At 45.7% G+C, this 16,069-nt stretch overlaps 1 non-coding gene across 1 annotated transcript; it reads left to right on the top strand.

Moving 5' to 3' along the window:
• Positions 1–9,653: 9,653 nt before the first annotated feature.
• Positions 9,654–9,726, top strand: Trnaa-cgc (transfer RNA alanine (anticodon CGC)). The gene has a single exon. It is a non-coding gene; the product is annotated as a tRNA-Ala (tRNA).
• Positions 9,727–16,069: the final 6,343 nt, after the last annotated feature.

Below are 16,069 nucleotides of genomic sequence, written 5' to 3' on the forward strand. Positions count from 1 at the left end.
GGGCTGGGTTTCTGTTTTTGTCCAGCCAATGGACGTCTTCAACAGCCTCAAATATAAAAGTTTTGATTGTTTCTGTGATTTCAGGGTGAATGCACACAATCAGTATGTCGATTATACTTCATTTTAGACTTATTGCACTTAAGTTTCTGCCAACTAACACATACACTTTTTCATGTAGTAGCATTAGCTGAGGAAGTTCATCTGCGCTAGAGGCAAACAGTACTAGACCATCTTGCAAAACAAAAGTGGTTCATAGAACTTCTGTTAACCCGAACATCTTCAGTTTTTTTATTGATGTTAATTATTCTATCGCAGCAAAGAGTAGTTTTGTTGGTATGGCCTTCCCTTGCCTGATCACATCTTCAGTTCTCAACCTCCAATTGCAGTTGTGAAACTGTAATACGGACATACACATTCTTCATATGCCAACATACTGGAGGTGGAATCAGTAATCGCGCGGAATAGGGCGTCTTGCCGCGGTTCGCGCGACGTCCACCATCGGTGATTCGAGTCCTCCCTCGGGCATGGGTGCATGTGTTGTCCTTAGCGTAAGGTAGTTGAAGTTAGATCGAGTAGTGTGTAAGGCTAGGGACTGGTGACCTTAGCAATTTGGTCCCTGGGACTTACCACAAATTTACAAAAATCCCAGACTAAGAAGTAGCTCATATTCATTGACCTGCTCAGTTTGCATGTGGTCCATTGAGCTGTATCCGTTTATAAAATATTCGTCCTGCGTGCATAAAATAATACAGTTTTGTCTTTTGGTACGTTTGTTGTTTCTTTCTCATAAAGTAGAGCAACTGTGTCATGCTTGCGGTTTTGTAGAACTGTCTTCTTCCGTATATATTTTGAAACAATTTTGAAAGTTCCTGTTGCATTATTTTCCTACAGATTTATCACCTATATTTCAACACCATCACCTTCGTCATTTCTCATATGGCGTCATACACATCCAGTTCATGCACATCATTGGCATTACTTCTGTAACATAATTTCAACTATTAATTTTAAGGGACGATCAAAGAGTTACCGTTCAGAAATCGTAAAGTCCTGGATCAGCATGTCAATCTGGCAAAGTCGCCGAGACCACTGAGGCAGTCGACCCAATGACGCACTAGGTTGGAAATATCCGTTTGGTAAAACGCGGTGCCGTGCTCCGTGAGGAGGTCCGTAACTGCCTGCTGTGCACCCTCGTCCGACATGAACCTTCGACCTTCAAGGCCTTGTTTAAAGGACTGATGGCATAATAATCGTTTGGGGAGAGATGGAGTGTACAGGGCGAGTGCTCGAGTGCCCCTTACGTGATGGGGTTGCCCTTCCAGATCGACCGACGTCTTGTCTCGAACTGCAAACCAACAGGGAATTTATGGCACCATTCCACAATAATGGTTTTGACGGACTTGCTGTCCCATACGCATTCTTGATTCTCCCGTGGTTATCTGTCGTTGGTTGTCCTTCGGCAGCCAAGAAAAGAATAACACCATGTTGGTCCTGTTTGGACTCATTTGGTAAGAACATCATTGTAGTTGTTTCTGCATTTACTGCACCCACACGGATAAGGAACGAATGTCGCTGCTTATATACCCCCGTCGGGGTCACGCTACGTTGCATATATGCTGCAGCAGCGCCCTCAACTTTCTGAACTCTCTTTATATGTCTATGGAACAATACAAACACAAAAAAATTACAGAATGAGATTTTCACTCTGCAGTGGAGTGTGCGCCGATATGAAACTTCCTGGCAGATTAAAAACTGTGTGGCGGACCGAGACTCGAACTCGGGACCTTTGCCTTTCGCGGGCACGTGCTCCACCAACTTTTTTTTTTTTTTTTTTTTTTAATTCCCGACCGAGACTCGAACTCGGGACCTTTGCCTTTCGCGGGCAAGTGCTCTACCATTTTTTTTCTCTATAAAGTAATTTCCCTTAAAAGCCCCTTAGGAAAATGGAACTAAAAAAACCCCTAAGTGCCACCGCCACTTTTCATCCTATAACAAAAAATCTGATCCACTTCAGGCGTTGGCTCCTGAGTAAACCCACCCCAGAGAGCTGCCTATATATCAGGGGAAATATGGGAAATCAAGGTTAGTGCTATCCTTTGCCACTTTTTTTTTGTTACATGTGAATTCTAGTAAGTAAGTGTTACAAGTAAGTGTTACAACAACAAAGGTGGCATAAAAGAGTAATCCAGAAATAAAAACATAAATCACTGATGTAATTCCAACTAAAAGGTTCTTCAATAATGTAACTGGTTCCACTTGGAGCCTCGTCATCGATATCTGATATCTCCAATTGCGCCTTTGAAGGGCATCTGCAACGGAGGCATTCAGCTTCGCTAGTGCCTCAAGGAAAACAGCATCCTTGCAGCAGCTTGTCTCTTCCTTCGCTCATGGCTGACAAGGCAGAACGTTCAGCCGTTTGTGTGATGCGGCACAGAACATTAACCGCAGCTCGGCACTCCCCAGCTGAGTGGGGGGTTAACGAAAACGCTGCGTAAATAGTTTGCGAAAAGCGTACGGTATTTCGGTGTGCGTTCGAGGGCATTGTGAGCATTTTGCAGGAACCACCAGTAATCAAGCTGCTCTTTCTCTCCGTCGCGAAAGATGTAGGCGACTGTAAGTCCTTTGAACCATGTAAGCGCATGATATTTTGCAGCCGGAAAGTAAGTTCCATCGGGACAGAGTAGGGTCTTAGGGTCAATCATATCAGGTGTGACCCGGAGGTAACAAGCCAATATCTTCTGTGTTAGTCGCCAAACTCCGGACGATGATGCGCAAGTAAAACGATGTTCATCAGTATCCAAAAGGTGACAATCTGGGCAATAAGGGGAGTCTGCCAGTCCAATAGTGTGAAGTCGCTGTAGTGTGGCATATTTTTTGTTGGCGATCTGATACCACTTCGAACGCACCGTGGAGGACTGAAAGTTGTGGTGTATCGTTTTCCACAATCTTGGCCAGTGAACCGTTGGGTACTTGTTTTCCACCACGTTATGGGGAACAGCACGCAGAAGGTTGGTGTAAAAATGTTTCGCCTTTGGTGGACGCGTGGCGGAGAGGTTCGAGCTGACATAGCTGTAATCAAGAATGAAGGTCGACACATGGGAGAGCTGTGGTGCGACGTGCGCAACCGACACCGGCGGGACGTTAGAGACTGGCATCAGAACCTGTAGTAAACGACCCGTGAGAGAGGTATATTGACTTTTCCATCGTTTCCTCATGTTGCTCATGTAAAGGCTAGCTGCTCTCGCCCTGACGTTGACCAATCCCAGCCCTCCTTTGTGCACTGGGAGGGTAAGAGTGTCGTATCGTACTTTAAAGATATGACCTGCGGAAACGTAGTAACTGAAGGCCGCTTGAAGCCGGCGACCTATCTGCAGCGGTAGTGGGAGGACTTGTGCCACGTGATTGAGTTTTGATGCCACGTAGAGGTTCAGGTATTCAAAACGTTGTAGCTGGTTCAAGTCCCGGAGCAGGTTCTGTCGCACCATTGCGCGTATGATCTGTAATAACCGTCGGTAGTTTGCTGCAGCTGTTTTACGTACATCTTTCTTGAACGTGATTCCCAAATATCGCAGATCAGAAACTGGTGGGAGGGGAGCGAGGGCTTCCGGTCCGAGACCTCGCCCAATATCCAACGCCGCCGACTTGTTGATGTTCAGAAGACTGCCGGCGGCCTGTCCGTATCGCTCAATCCAGGTTAGTACGCTTTGAACTTCGTCATTGGAACGAACCAGCAGTAGCAGGTCGTCAGTGTATGTCCTATAGCGAAAGGTGACGTCCCACAGCGTGATGCCAGATAGGCGGTGGTTAAGGCCCCCTAGGAGTGGCTCGAGTGCGATGGCATAAAGGTAGGTAGAAAGGGGACAACCCTGTCGTAGAGACCTCTTAATGGGTACTGGTCCTACGGTCCTTCCATTAACCTGGACGTGTGAGCTGGCTGCGGTCCAAAGACGCCGTAGGGTGTCGATGAGGCCCGGGGGGAATCCCATACAGTCCATCACTCGTAGGAGGAAGTTGTGGTGCACTCTATCAAAGGCGCGGTTGAAATCTACGGAGACGATCGCCGCTCTCAGACGGCACGCAGAAGCGATTGCTATTAAATCCCTGCAGTCACCGGTGGCCATGTGTATGTTGGCTTCTCCCCCCTGCGACGTCTGTTCAGGAGCGAGGATCATCGGCAAAGTCGTCTTAATACGGCTCGCCATAATCCTGGTGAAAATCTTGTAATCGGCGTTCAGCATTGTAAGCGGCCGATAGTCGTTAATCGATAGCCCTCCACCTGGCTTATGTACCGGTATGAGAAGTCCTTCTACAAACGCTGGCGGCACAACACAGTCTGGAGACGTAAGTTCGCGGAACATTATAACCCAGCGAGGCATCATGATGTCACGGAAAGTCCGGTAGAATTCGATGGGCAATCCATCAGGTCCAGGAGACTTATTGGCCGCAGCTTTGTCCACGGCGCCTTCGACTTCTTCGAGTGAGATTTCCTCTGTTAGTGCATTCACGGTAGCCTCGTCGATAGTACGTGTTACCTGCTGTAACACTTCAGTAGTGGCCTCATCATCGACGATTCTTTCCTTGTAAAGATGACGAAAATGATCCTCCACCGCCTTTACTATGGTTGCTTGGGTCGTACATAAGCGACCGTCGTGTGTCCTGAGTTGTGTGATTAAGTGTTGGCGTTGTCGGCGCTTATCCGCCACAACGTGGTGCATAGTGGGTTCCTCCGCAAACGTTCGGTCGTGCCGTCGCGAGCGGACGACTGCACCTTCTAGTCGGCGCTTCGTCAATGATAGTATGTGAGCCTTGATTCTGCTTTGATCATGTTGTCTCTCCGGGGAAGGGGGTAAGGCGTCGAGGTCCCTGAGAGTCGCGTAGTAAAAATCGAGGGTCTGTCGATGCCACGCAGTCACGTCCTTGCCATATTGCATAAGTGTCCTACGGATTGCTGGTTTGGCACAGAGGAGCCACCACTCCAGGGTCGAGGCGTATCGAGGGTGGCGGCGTTCACAGTCAGTCCACGTTGCTGCAACTTGCCGACGGCAATCCAGGTCCTGGAGATGAGTTATGTTGAGCTTCCAAAAGCCATTGCTGCGCCAGACTTGTTGGGGGCGTAGGTGTATATTGCAGATATAGGCACTGTGATCAGAATAGGCTTGAGGCCATAGTTCGGCGTCCACCACACCTTGTGTGAGATCTTGTGACACATATATGCGGTCGAGTCGGCTGGCCGAATGACTGGTAAGATGAGTGTGGCCAGAGCGGTTACCGTGGACTTTTTCCCATGTGTCGCACAAGTGAAGTTCTTGGATCATCGCACCCAGTTCCGGACAAGGCGTGTAATGTGGGATTTGGTCCTTGGGGTGAAGTACACAATTAAAATCGCCGGCGAAGACGCTGTGGTCGTATCGCCCTAGGAAAAGGGGAGCGACATCTGTGGAGTAGAATCTGGCGCGGTCGTGACGTCTTGTGGTACCCGACGGCGCGTAAACATTAATGAATCGGGTGTTGAGTGCCGTAAATGCTATTCCTCGAGCGGAGGGAAGAAACGTGACGTCGGTAACTTCAATTCCTTCACGCACTAATATTGCCACTCCGGTATCTGCAGGGCTACCGGGCGTCACATGTGTGGTGTACCCGTAAAAGTGCGGGAGTGCCGTCGTTTTCGCTTCTTGTAGGAAAGCAAAGTCAACCCCCATGGCTCGTATGGTTTCTTTCAAAAGTTGGATCTTGACAGGAGAACTGATCATGTTGATATTCATTGTCGCCAGGCGGTAAGCCTGGCAACGAGTTGTTTGGGCGAGGTTATCCATGGTGAAGGTGGAGAGAAGCGAACATCGGAAGTGATGTCACCCCCCGCCGAACGCGGTCCTCCTTGTGCTGCTTATGCTGCATGATCCGGCGGCGCCTCAGCTGGCCGCGGGTCGTGATCTTGTGTCTCAACGTCCTCGGCCCATGAAGCGGGCGCGGATGTCTGTTCATGGTCCATAGCCTCAGAATGTTTGATAGTAAGGGACCGGGCGACTTCGCTACCTGCACTGGTAACTTCCCGCTGCTCAATGTTTCTGTCAATGGGCCGATGGTCGAAAGCTGCACGTTTTTCTGTCTGTTCTGCAAGGTTGGAGTCAGTGGAAACAGCCTCAGCTTCGCGGCTGGCTTCTTGAGTGGTCAGTCGTTCTTCCCCGGCCGAATGCGAACCGCTGTGTTCCGACACGGTCGACGACGCCGCTTTCGGCGTTTCGGTGATCGCTGTTTCCGTACGTGGCCTTCATTGTCAGAAGACGGCACTGACTCATGCTCCGCCGGAACAAACGCTTCGGTCGGTACAATAAGGGAATCAATTGCCATCTTACTGGCGTCAATGTCTGTCGCGTTCGGTAGCTCCAGAGTCGTAGTGCTATTTTCCACCACTGGCCAGGTCGGCGGATCATCCAGGTCTTTGTCCGTGGAAAGTGATTCTTGTACCGCTGAAGCGGTCGGCCGTGTCTGTTGTGTGGAGAACGTCGTGAGCGCCGCCGCGTAAGTAACGGGTAGAATAGTCTTCGCCGCTGGTGGTGCAACGTCCTTCGGTGGGAGTTGTGTGATCCGACGCTTGAGGCACTCGGAACGAAGGTGACGTTCCTTACCGCATCCGGAGCACGTCTTCGGTTGGCCGTCATAAATAACTATGGCCCAGCATCCACCTATCTGTAGATAGGATGGCACGTGTCGTTGGAGATCTATGCGCACTTGGCGTACTCCATTGAGTACTGGATACGTCTTAAACTGGGTCCATTTTTCAGCCACGTGTTCGTGTACCGTGCCGTAGGGGCGGAGCGCCGCTACAACTTCTGCCGCCGGGAGTTCAAATGGAAGTTCGAAGATGCGTATAGTCCGCAGTCCCATTGCGGGATGGCCGACCTCGACGTTGCCAACATTTCCATCTGCGTGGCAGAAGCGGAGTTCTTGTTTCATCTCTCGAAGCACCTTGTCGCAAGTAGTTTCGTTTAGGAGCTTTACATAGACCGTGCTACTGACGATCGAAAAGTGAATGCCGACAATGTCGGCAGCCGGGATCTTGGCTTCCTCTTTTAAAAAACGTTCGACTTCGAGCGCCTTTGGTCGGGTAAAGTCGTTCCGAAATGTGAATTTCAAGGTTGATCTTCTGTACTGGTTTGCCATGGTCTTGGAGCGCTACGGCGTCACGTTAGTGTCGGCCGAAGAAAGTAAACAAGGCGCGCGGGCCCTCTCTGCCAGCGGAGAGCACACACCGCACGTCCGCTTCGCTCGGCTGCGAGAGCCGCACTGTCCAACTGAGCTACACAAGCACGACTCACAGCCTGTCCTCACAACTTCATTCTCCCAGTACCAGTTTCATAAAAAATTTGATATGTACCGCACTTGTATCTTTGTTGTCTTCAGTCCTGAGACTGGTTTGATGCAGCTACTCTATCCTGTTCAAGTTGCTTCATCTCCCAGTACCTACTGCAACCTACATCCTTCTGAGTCTGTTTAGTGTATCCATCTCTTGGTCTCCCTCTACGATTTTTACCCTCCACGCTGCCCTTCAATATTAAATTGGTGATCCCTTGATGCCTCAGAACATGTCCTACCAACCGATCCCTTCTTCTGGTCAAGTTGTGCCACAAACTTCTCTTCTCCCCAATCCTATTCAAAACTTCCTCATTATTTATGTGATCTACCCATCTAATCTTCACCATTCTTCTGTAGCACCACATTTCGAAAGCTTCTATTCTCTTTTTGTCCAAACTATTTATCGTCCGTGTTTCACCTCCATACATGGCTACACTCCATACAAATACTTTCAGAAAAGACTTCCTGACACTTAAATCTATATTCGATGTTAACAAATTTCTCTTCATCAGAAACGGTTTCCTTGCCATTGCCATTCTACATTTTATATCCTCTCTACTTCGACCATCATCAGTTATTTTGCCCCCCAAATAGCAAAACTCCTTTACTACTACAAGTGTCTCATTTCCCAATCTAATTCCCTCAGCATCACCCGACATAATTCGACTACATTCCATTATCCTCGTTTTGCTTTTGTTGATTTTCATCTTATATACACCTCTCAAGACACTGTCCATTCCATTCAACTGCTCTTCCAAGTCCTCTGCTGTCTCTGACAGAATGACAATGTCATCGGCGAACCTCAAAGTTTTTATTTCTTTTCCGTGGATTTTAATACCTACTCCGAATTTTTCTTTTGTTCCCTTTACTGCTTGTTCAATATACAGATTGAATAACATTGGGGAGATGCTATAACCCTGTCTTACTCCCTTCCCAACCACTGCTTCCCTTTCATGTCCCTCGACTCTTATAACTGCCATCTGGTTTCTGTACAAATTGTAAATAGCCTTTCGCTCTCTGTATTTTACCCCTGCCACCTTTAGAATTTGAAAGAGAGTATTCCAGTCAACATTGTCTCCACCTTTCTGCTTTCCCTTCTTTGCTTAGTACTGGGTTTGCATCTGAGCTCTTGATGTTCATACAAGTTGTTCTCTTATCTCCAAAGGTCTCTTTAATTTTCCTGTAGGCAGTATCTATCTTACCCCTAGTGAGATAAGCCTCTACATCCTTACATTTGTCCTCTAGCCATCCCTGCTTAGCCATTTTGCACTTCCTGTCGATCTCATTTTTGAGACGTTTGTATTCCTTTTTGCCTGCTTCATTTATTGGATTTTAATATTTTCTCCTTTCATCAATTAAATTCAGTATTTCTTCTGTTACCCAAGGATTTCTACTAGCCCTCGTCTTTTTACCTACTAGATCCTCTGCGGCCTTCACTACCTCATCCCTCAAAGCCACCCATTCAGTTATCAACAGGAATTCCATAAGCAACGATCGTGTGATACCCGGCTCACTCTGTCCGTCCACCCGACTCGGAAGGCAGATACTGGCGACACGGCTGACACCGTGTTCCTTGACTTGCCAAAGGCTTAGGACACGATTCAACACTGTGGCCTAGTGAACTAGTTACGACCGTGCGGAATATCAGACCAGCTCTGTGACTGCACCGAAGAGCACTAGCAAAAATAACACAGTTCTAAGACGTGTCTATTTCTATTGTCAAACCACAATTTATGAAAGATGTTTATATTTTATTAATAGGATTAAGCAGAAATAATTAATATTTGTCATGTTGGAAATAATTGTGGTAGCGGGGAATGTCTGCACCAAAATGTTGTTGGTAAGAGAGACCGCAAATTGATATAATTTTAAAAAGGGCGGGAGAGACCGCCTATCGATACATTTTAAGAAAAGAGCGAGAAAGACCGCGCATTGATACATTTTGTAATGGTAGCATGGATTATCTGCACCAGAAAGCATTGTTGGCAGGAGAGACCGTACTTAAGCGTTCGTAGGAAGTCAGTAGCAAGCGAGATGTGAAGCGAGTTGGTAGCAGGTCTGAAGCGAGAGGTTGAGAGGAGCAGTGTGCCTGCCAGCCAGCAGCTATGATTTGCAAGAGACAGAGACATCAACTAACTATTATCATAAGAGCAACTAATATTATGGAATTATTTTCTTTGCGAAAATCAAGACTACTGAAGGTATGTTTGCGCAATGCTAATTGTAAGATTATTGTAAAAAATAAGTCCCATTTGAACGTTTCTAAAATCATTTCATTACCAGCAGTAAATATTTGACCGAGCCAGGTGGCGCAGTGGTTAGCACACTGGACTCGCATTCGGGAGGACGACGGTTCAATCCCGTCTCCGGCCATACTGATTTAGGTTTTCCGTGATTTCCCTAAATCCTTTCAGGCAAATGCCGGGATGGTTCCTTTGAAAGGGCACGGCCGAATTCCTTCCTAACCCGAGCTTGCGCTCCGTCTCTAAATGAACTCGTTGTCGACGGGACGTAAACACTAACCACCACCACCACCACTAAATATTTGAAGAAACGTTTTCAAAATATAATAAATTTTTGCCAGCAATGTTGCATTACTGATTATAATCCATCCCAAAAACCATCAACGTACAACTTTGCAAAAAATTTATTGTTCTCAAGAAAAAGTGTAACTATGAATTACGTAACTTCAGTCAAATTAATTAAAGAATAACGTCAGCTTTGCTATTAAAGAATAACGTCAGCTTTGGTAATAAATACAGCCACTTATTATGACAGGCCCTCCAGCAGTTAATAGAGTATAGTAAACCAGAGTAAGTATATTCATGTCGCGGTTCGATGTAGCAGTCAGATGGCGATCCAGTAACAGTAAAAAAGGTAAGGAAAAGTTATGGATTATTGCAGGTAACGACCGAGGGCCACGACGACGACACATTCTATGTATCGTCGAAATAATCAGAAACTCACTTTTAATAAGCAGCAATTAAATTTGTATGTGAAGATTGAGAAAGAGAATAAATTTCAAAGGGAAAATTTCATTTGTTATTATTAAGCAAGAGATAGAAATCCTAAGGAAAGGTTTCATTGGTTATTGTAGAAGGGAAAGTTGCGTAAAAAAAAAAAGATGTATAGAGGAGACGGGTAGGTTTCACAGTGTCATTCTGAAGCGTAAGTGATATTTTGTTCGACTTTTATTTTTTTTAAAGAGATAAGTTGGTATTGTTAACTTGGATACCAATAACCTCTCTCTTCTGTTATTAACATACTACTCCTGGTGGCTGACAAGTTGGACTCTTTTGTGTTTGAATTATGTGCCACAGTCCTTTTACGTTCCTCCAGTTCCATCCTGGGGTGTTTGAGTGCTTGGAAGTGTGTGTGGAGTAAATATAGCAATATCAGGACTAACCAGGGATGGTGGTAGTAGAGTAGGTTCATAACAACTTACCGCTGTGATCAAATTCTGCAATGGCGAGCTTGTACCAAAGATAAACCAAGTTAGCAGAGCAGAGGTTGTCAGTTTGGTCACTGTTGAGGAGGATTTGAAACGAGGGCGCAGCTGTATGGAGTTCCTCATGTTCGGTAAAAACGAGTGTATGAGGATGTATCATTTTGTCGTCCAGAACGGTAATACCATTTCTTTCAGGATCAGTTTGGGCAGTGTAACTTTTAATGCTGTTGTAATTATTATTATTATTCGCCACAACTAGGTGGTGAAGGCAGTGGCCACTGTACGGTACTTGGCGTAGGTTACCTGTACCACTATTTGCCATTTCCCTTCCTGTTCCACTCACGTATGAGCCCTAATTTCTCGTATCATATCTTTGTGGTCCTTACAGTGTATGTTGGCAGCAGCAGAATCGTTCGACAGTCAGCTTCAAATTCCGGTTCTCTAAATTTTCCCAATAGCGTTTCTCGAAAAGAACGTCGCTTTTCCTCCACCGATTCGAGTTTGAGTTCTCCGTAACACTAACGTGTTCCTCGAACCTAACGGTAACGAATCTAGCAGTCCGCTTCAGAATTGCTTCGACGTCTTACTGCAATCCGACCTGGTACGGATCCCAAACAGTCGAGCAAGGTGGCACCAGTGTCCCACATGCAGTCACTTTTACAGGTGAAACGCTTTTTCCTAAACTTTTCCCAATAAACTGAAGTCGACCATTCGTATCACCTACCACAGTTCTCACATGCTCGTTCCACCTCATATCGCTTTGCAGTGTTACGCCCACATACTTAGACGACTTGACCGTGTCAAGCAGACACCAGTAATAGTGTATCCGAACATTACAGGTTATATCTTCCTACTCATCCGCCTTAACTTACATTTCTCCATATTTAGACCTAGCTGCCATTCATCACATCAACTGGAAATTTTGTCTAACTCATCTTGTAGCTTCCTACAGACACTCAACTTCGACACATTACTGTACACCACGACATCATCAGCAATCAATCGCATATTGCTGCCCATCCTATCCGCCAAATCATTTATGTATATGGAGAACAACAGCGGGGCACTCCCGCGACTATGCCCTTGTCTCTCACGAACACTCGCCGTCGAGGACAACGTACTGGGTTCTATTATTTAAGATGTCTTCGAGATACATACCTCTGAACTTATTCCATATGCTCGTACCTCGTTAACAGTCTGCCATGGGGCACCGTGTCAAATGCTTTCCGGAAATCTAGAAATATGGAGTCTGTCTGTTGTCCTTGATCCATAGTTCTCAGTATATTATATGAGAAATGGACAAGCTGAGTTTCGCACGAGCGATGCTATCTAAAACCATGCTGATTCGTGGACATAAGCTTCTCAGTATCAAGACAGTTTATTATATTCGATCGGAGAATATTCTGAAGCAAACAGAAATTAGGGATATTGGTCTATAATTTTGCGGTTCCGTTCTTTTAGCCTTCTTATACACTGGAGTCACCTGCGCTTTTCTCCAGTCGCCTAGGACTTTCTGGTGGGCGAGAGATTCGTGACGAATGCGAGCTAGGTAAGGGGCCAGTGCCGTAGAGTACTCTTTGTGAAATCTAAGTGAGATTTCATCCGAACCTGGCGTTTTTTTTTTGCTTTCAAATCTTTCAGTTCTTTCTCTACGCCGGCTATGCTTATTTCTGTGCCTTCCATACGAGAGTCTGTCCGATGGTCAAATGACGGTATGTTTGCATGATTCTCCTGATTTATTGAATGTGAAATTTAAAACCTCAGCTTTCGTTTTGCTCTCTTCACCTGCCACATCAGACTGGTCGACAAGGGACTGAATGGAAGCCTTGGACCAGCTTAGCGATTTTACATACGACCAGAATTTTCTAGAGTCCTCTGCCAGGGGAGCTCCTGAACAATACCTAAGACGCATCAAAGTCAAGTTCATACCCAAGAGAATTTTCTGTAAGAAAACTCCCCTACTGAAATTTGACACGAGAAAGATCGCTGACCATGGAGTGAAAGAGGCTTGGGAAAAAGAACATGCAAATGATTGGTAAAATTTCCGCCGCAGACAATCCTAGATATGTAACTTGTTACCCTCCTGACACATTACCAATGAATGTTGATATGTTGATATGTTAATGAGCTACAGTTGCCTTTTCAGTGAGCAACTATTGCGTTGCAGACTAAATTAATTTACTCTTACAAAACGCGATATTAAACCTCTTAAAGAGAGAAACACTCCCGAAATTTAATAAGTATACGACGTGAAAACACTGAAAAAGAAAAACACTTAACCTGCCGCTCTCCAGATGTGCTCGTATATCAGAGCTGGAGCCCGACACATGCTCTCACTTCAATTGCAGTCTGTGTATAATCTCATTCTGTTTCCCGAGTGGTATAGTTTTGGTTTATTATGTTGACAAATTCAGACTTTTCTCTGTATTCAGCACCTGGCCACATAACGGGCCCATTTGTCGCGAACCTACTTAGCTATGATCAAATCTAAATGTAGTGTGTTTTCCATTGTGTTCAATAGTCAAATGAGGGAATATAATTCCAACCGTAACTGTTTTGTGCGCTTTTAGCAGCTTCTTGATGTATTTTTTTGTGACTCGTACGTGATCACATGTTCGCGCCATATATCGTGTGCCATCCTAATTTGGTTCAGCTTAAGTTTGTATATCATCGATATCTTTCAGGTAATAACCTATTTTCTGGAAGTTTTACTTAAATGATGCCGTTTCCTTTGTGAATTGTACACAGTCATTCGGTTACGCCAGTGGCAACCTGGTAGGTCAACCGTGTAATTACTATCTCTGCCCCCCCCCCCCCCCCGATATTTCAAGCAATGAAAAATTAAGGAAAAGAATAAGAGTAAATTCAGTGACCTTTTGTGTGAGAGTTTTGTTTAATACTATTGTGTTTTTGTGGGTGGTGTCATGTTTTCAGTGTTACTTTGGATTAACCCGCTGCCTCCAACTCCTTATGGCATTTTGTTGCGGTCTGTTAACAAAGATGCGGTTTATTAACAAAGATACATGTTGATTGGCGACTCCATGGAGTGTCATGTGCACCACGACCAGATAATGGATATACGTGGAAGGAGAGACAGCGTTGGTCGTATTTTGTTGTTTTATTAACCGAAAAATCGATTTTCGGTCACTTATTGACCATCCTCAGTGCTGTAACATACAAAAACTCGTTCTTAGCTTGTTGACACCAGTGCCTAGCAATTTAAATTGTATGTTACAGCACTGAGGATGGTCACTAAGTGACCGAAAATCGATTTTGCGGTTAATAAAACAAAAAAATACGACCAATGCTGTCTCTCCTTCCAAGTATTTCCAAAGATACAAGTACACTTATATAAATTTTGTGGGGAAAAGATACAAGTACACTTATATAAATTTTGTGGGGAAATTTTGTTTATTTTAGCGGCTTTTCTTTGTACTTAGTATCCACCCCTGAGCGCATTTTGCTTATTACACACATCAACAAAAGTTTTGGATCACCCCAGTTCCCAGAACTGAAGATAGACGTTGACTGTGGATATTGTATCACAAAGATAGTCCCTTTGACTGTTTAGAAATGCACACAAAGATGTAAACAACCATGCATGAGCAGCGCCTGTTAGACTGAGGGGGTCCAACAGCCGATCAGTTCCAGTAATTCCACCAGGAAGGAGGTACACAGTTCTTGGTGTCTGCACTTCAACCATGCCTAGAAGGTCAGTACCGCGGTTATGACGTCCGCATTATTACTTTGTGCCAGGATAGGCTCTCAACAAGGGAAGTGTTCAGGAGTCTCGGAGTGAACCAAAGCGATGTATTTCGGACATGGAGGAGATACAGAGAGACAGGAACTGTCGATGACATGTCTCGCTCAGACCGCCCACGGGCTACTACTACAGTCGATGACCGCTACCTACGGATTATGACTCGGAGGAACCTTGACAGCAACGCCACCATGTTGAATAATGCTTTTTGTGCAGACACAGGATGTCATGTTACGACTCAAACTGTGCGCAATAGGCTGCATGATGCGCAACTTCACTCCCGCCGTCCATGGCGTGGTCCGTTTTTGAAACCACGACACTATGCAGAGCGGTACAGATGGGTCCAACAATATGCCGCTCAGGATTGGCATCACGTTATCTTCACCGATGAGTGTCGCATATGCCTTCAACCAGACAATCGTCAGAGAAGTGTTTGAAAGCAATCCGGTCAGGCTGAACGCCTTAGACACACTGTCTAGTGAGTACAGGAAGGTGGAGTTTCCCTGCTATTTTGGGGTGACATTATGTGGGACCAACGTACGCCGCTGGTTGTCATGGAAGACGCCGTAACGGCTGTACGTGAATGCCTTTCTCCAACCGATAGTGCAACCATATTGGCAGCATATTGGCGAGGCAGTCATCTTCATGGACGACAATTCGCGCCCCTCATCGTGCACATCTTGTGAATGACTTCCTTCAGGATAACGACATCGCTCGACTAGAGTGGCCAGCATGTTCTCCAGACACGAACAATATCGAACATGCCTGGGATATGTCAATAAAAATCTTCTGGGTTAGAGACCGCATCGTCATTTATAAAATTCCAACGTTTCGGCGTCTGTTGCAAGACGCCTTCCTCAGGGTGTGTTGCTAACTGTTGACAATGCGGTCTCTAACCCAGAAGAATTTTATTGACATTGACAACGGCCGCGGAAGCCTACGGTTACATATGCCTGGGATAGATTGAACAGGGCTGTTTATGGACAACGTGACCCACCAACCACTCTGAGGGATGTACGCCGAATCGCCGTTCAGGAGTGGTACAATCTGGACCAACAGTGTCTTATGAACTTGTGAATAGTATGCCACGACGAATACAGGCATGCATCAATGCAAGAGGACGTGCTACTGGATATTAGAGGTACCGGTGTGTTCAGCAATCTGGACCACCAACTCTGAAAGTCTTGCTGTATGATGGTGCAACATGCAATGTGTGGTTTTCATAAGCAATAAAAAGGGCGGAAATGATGTTTATGTTGATCTCTATTCGAATTTTCTTTACAGGTTGCAGAACTCTCGGAACCTAGCTGATGCAAAACATTTTTGATGTGTGTGTATCCAAGATTAAAGGGCCATAGTGATCCAGTTTAATGATTTTATTCAGCTCACGATATTAATTCAGTGTTAACTATTCTCGTTGGATTGTTTCGTGAAGGGAGTTTAATAGCTTTTGGTGTGATTTCATTGTGAGTTCAGTTGACCAAGCATTTCTGCCACAAGCGTCCACG

Source organism: Schistocerca gregaria, chromosome 2 (genome assembly GCF_023897955.1).
Source record: "Schistocerca gregaria isolate iqSchGreg1 chromosome 2, iqSchGreg1.2, whole genome shotgun sequence".
Lineage (NCBI taxonomy): Eukaryota > Metazoa > Arthropoda > Insecta > Orthoptera > Acrididae > Schistocerca > Schistocerca gregaria.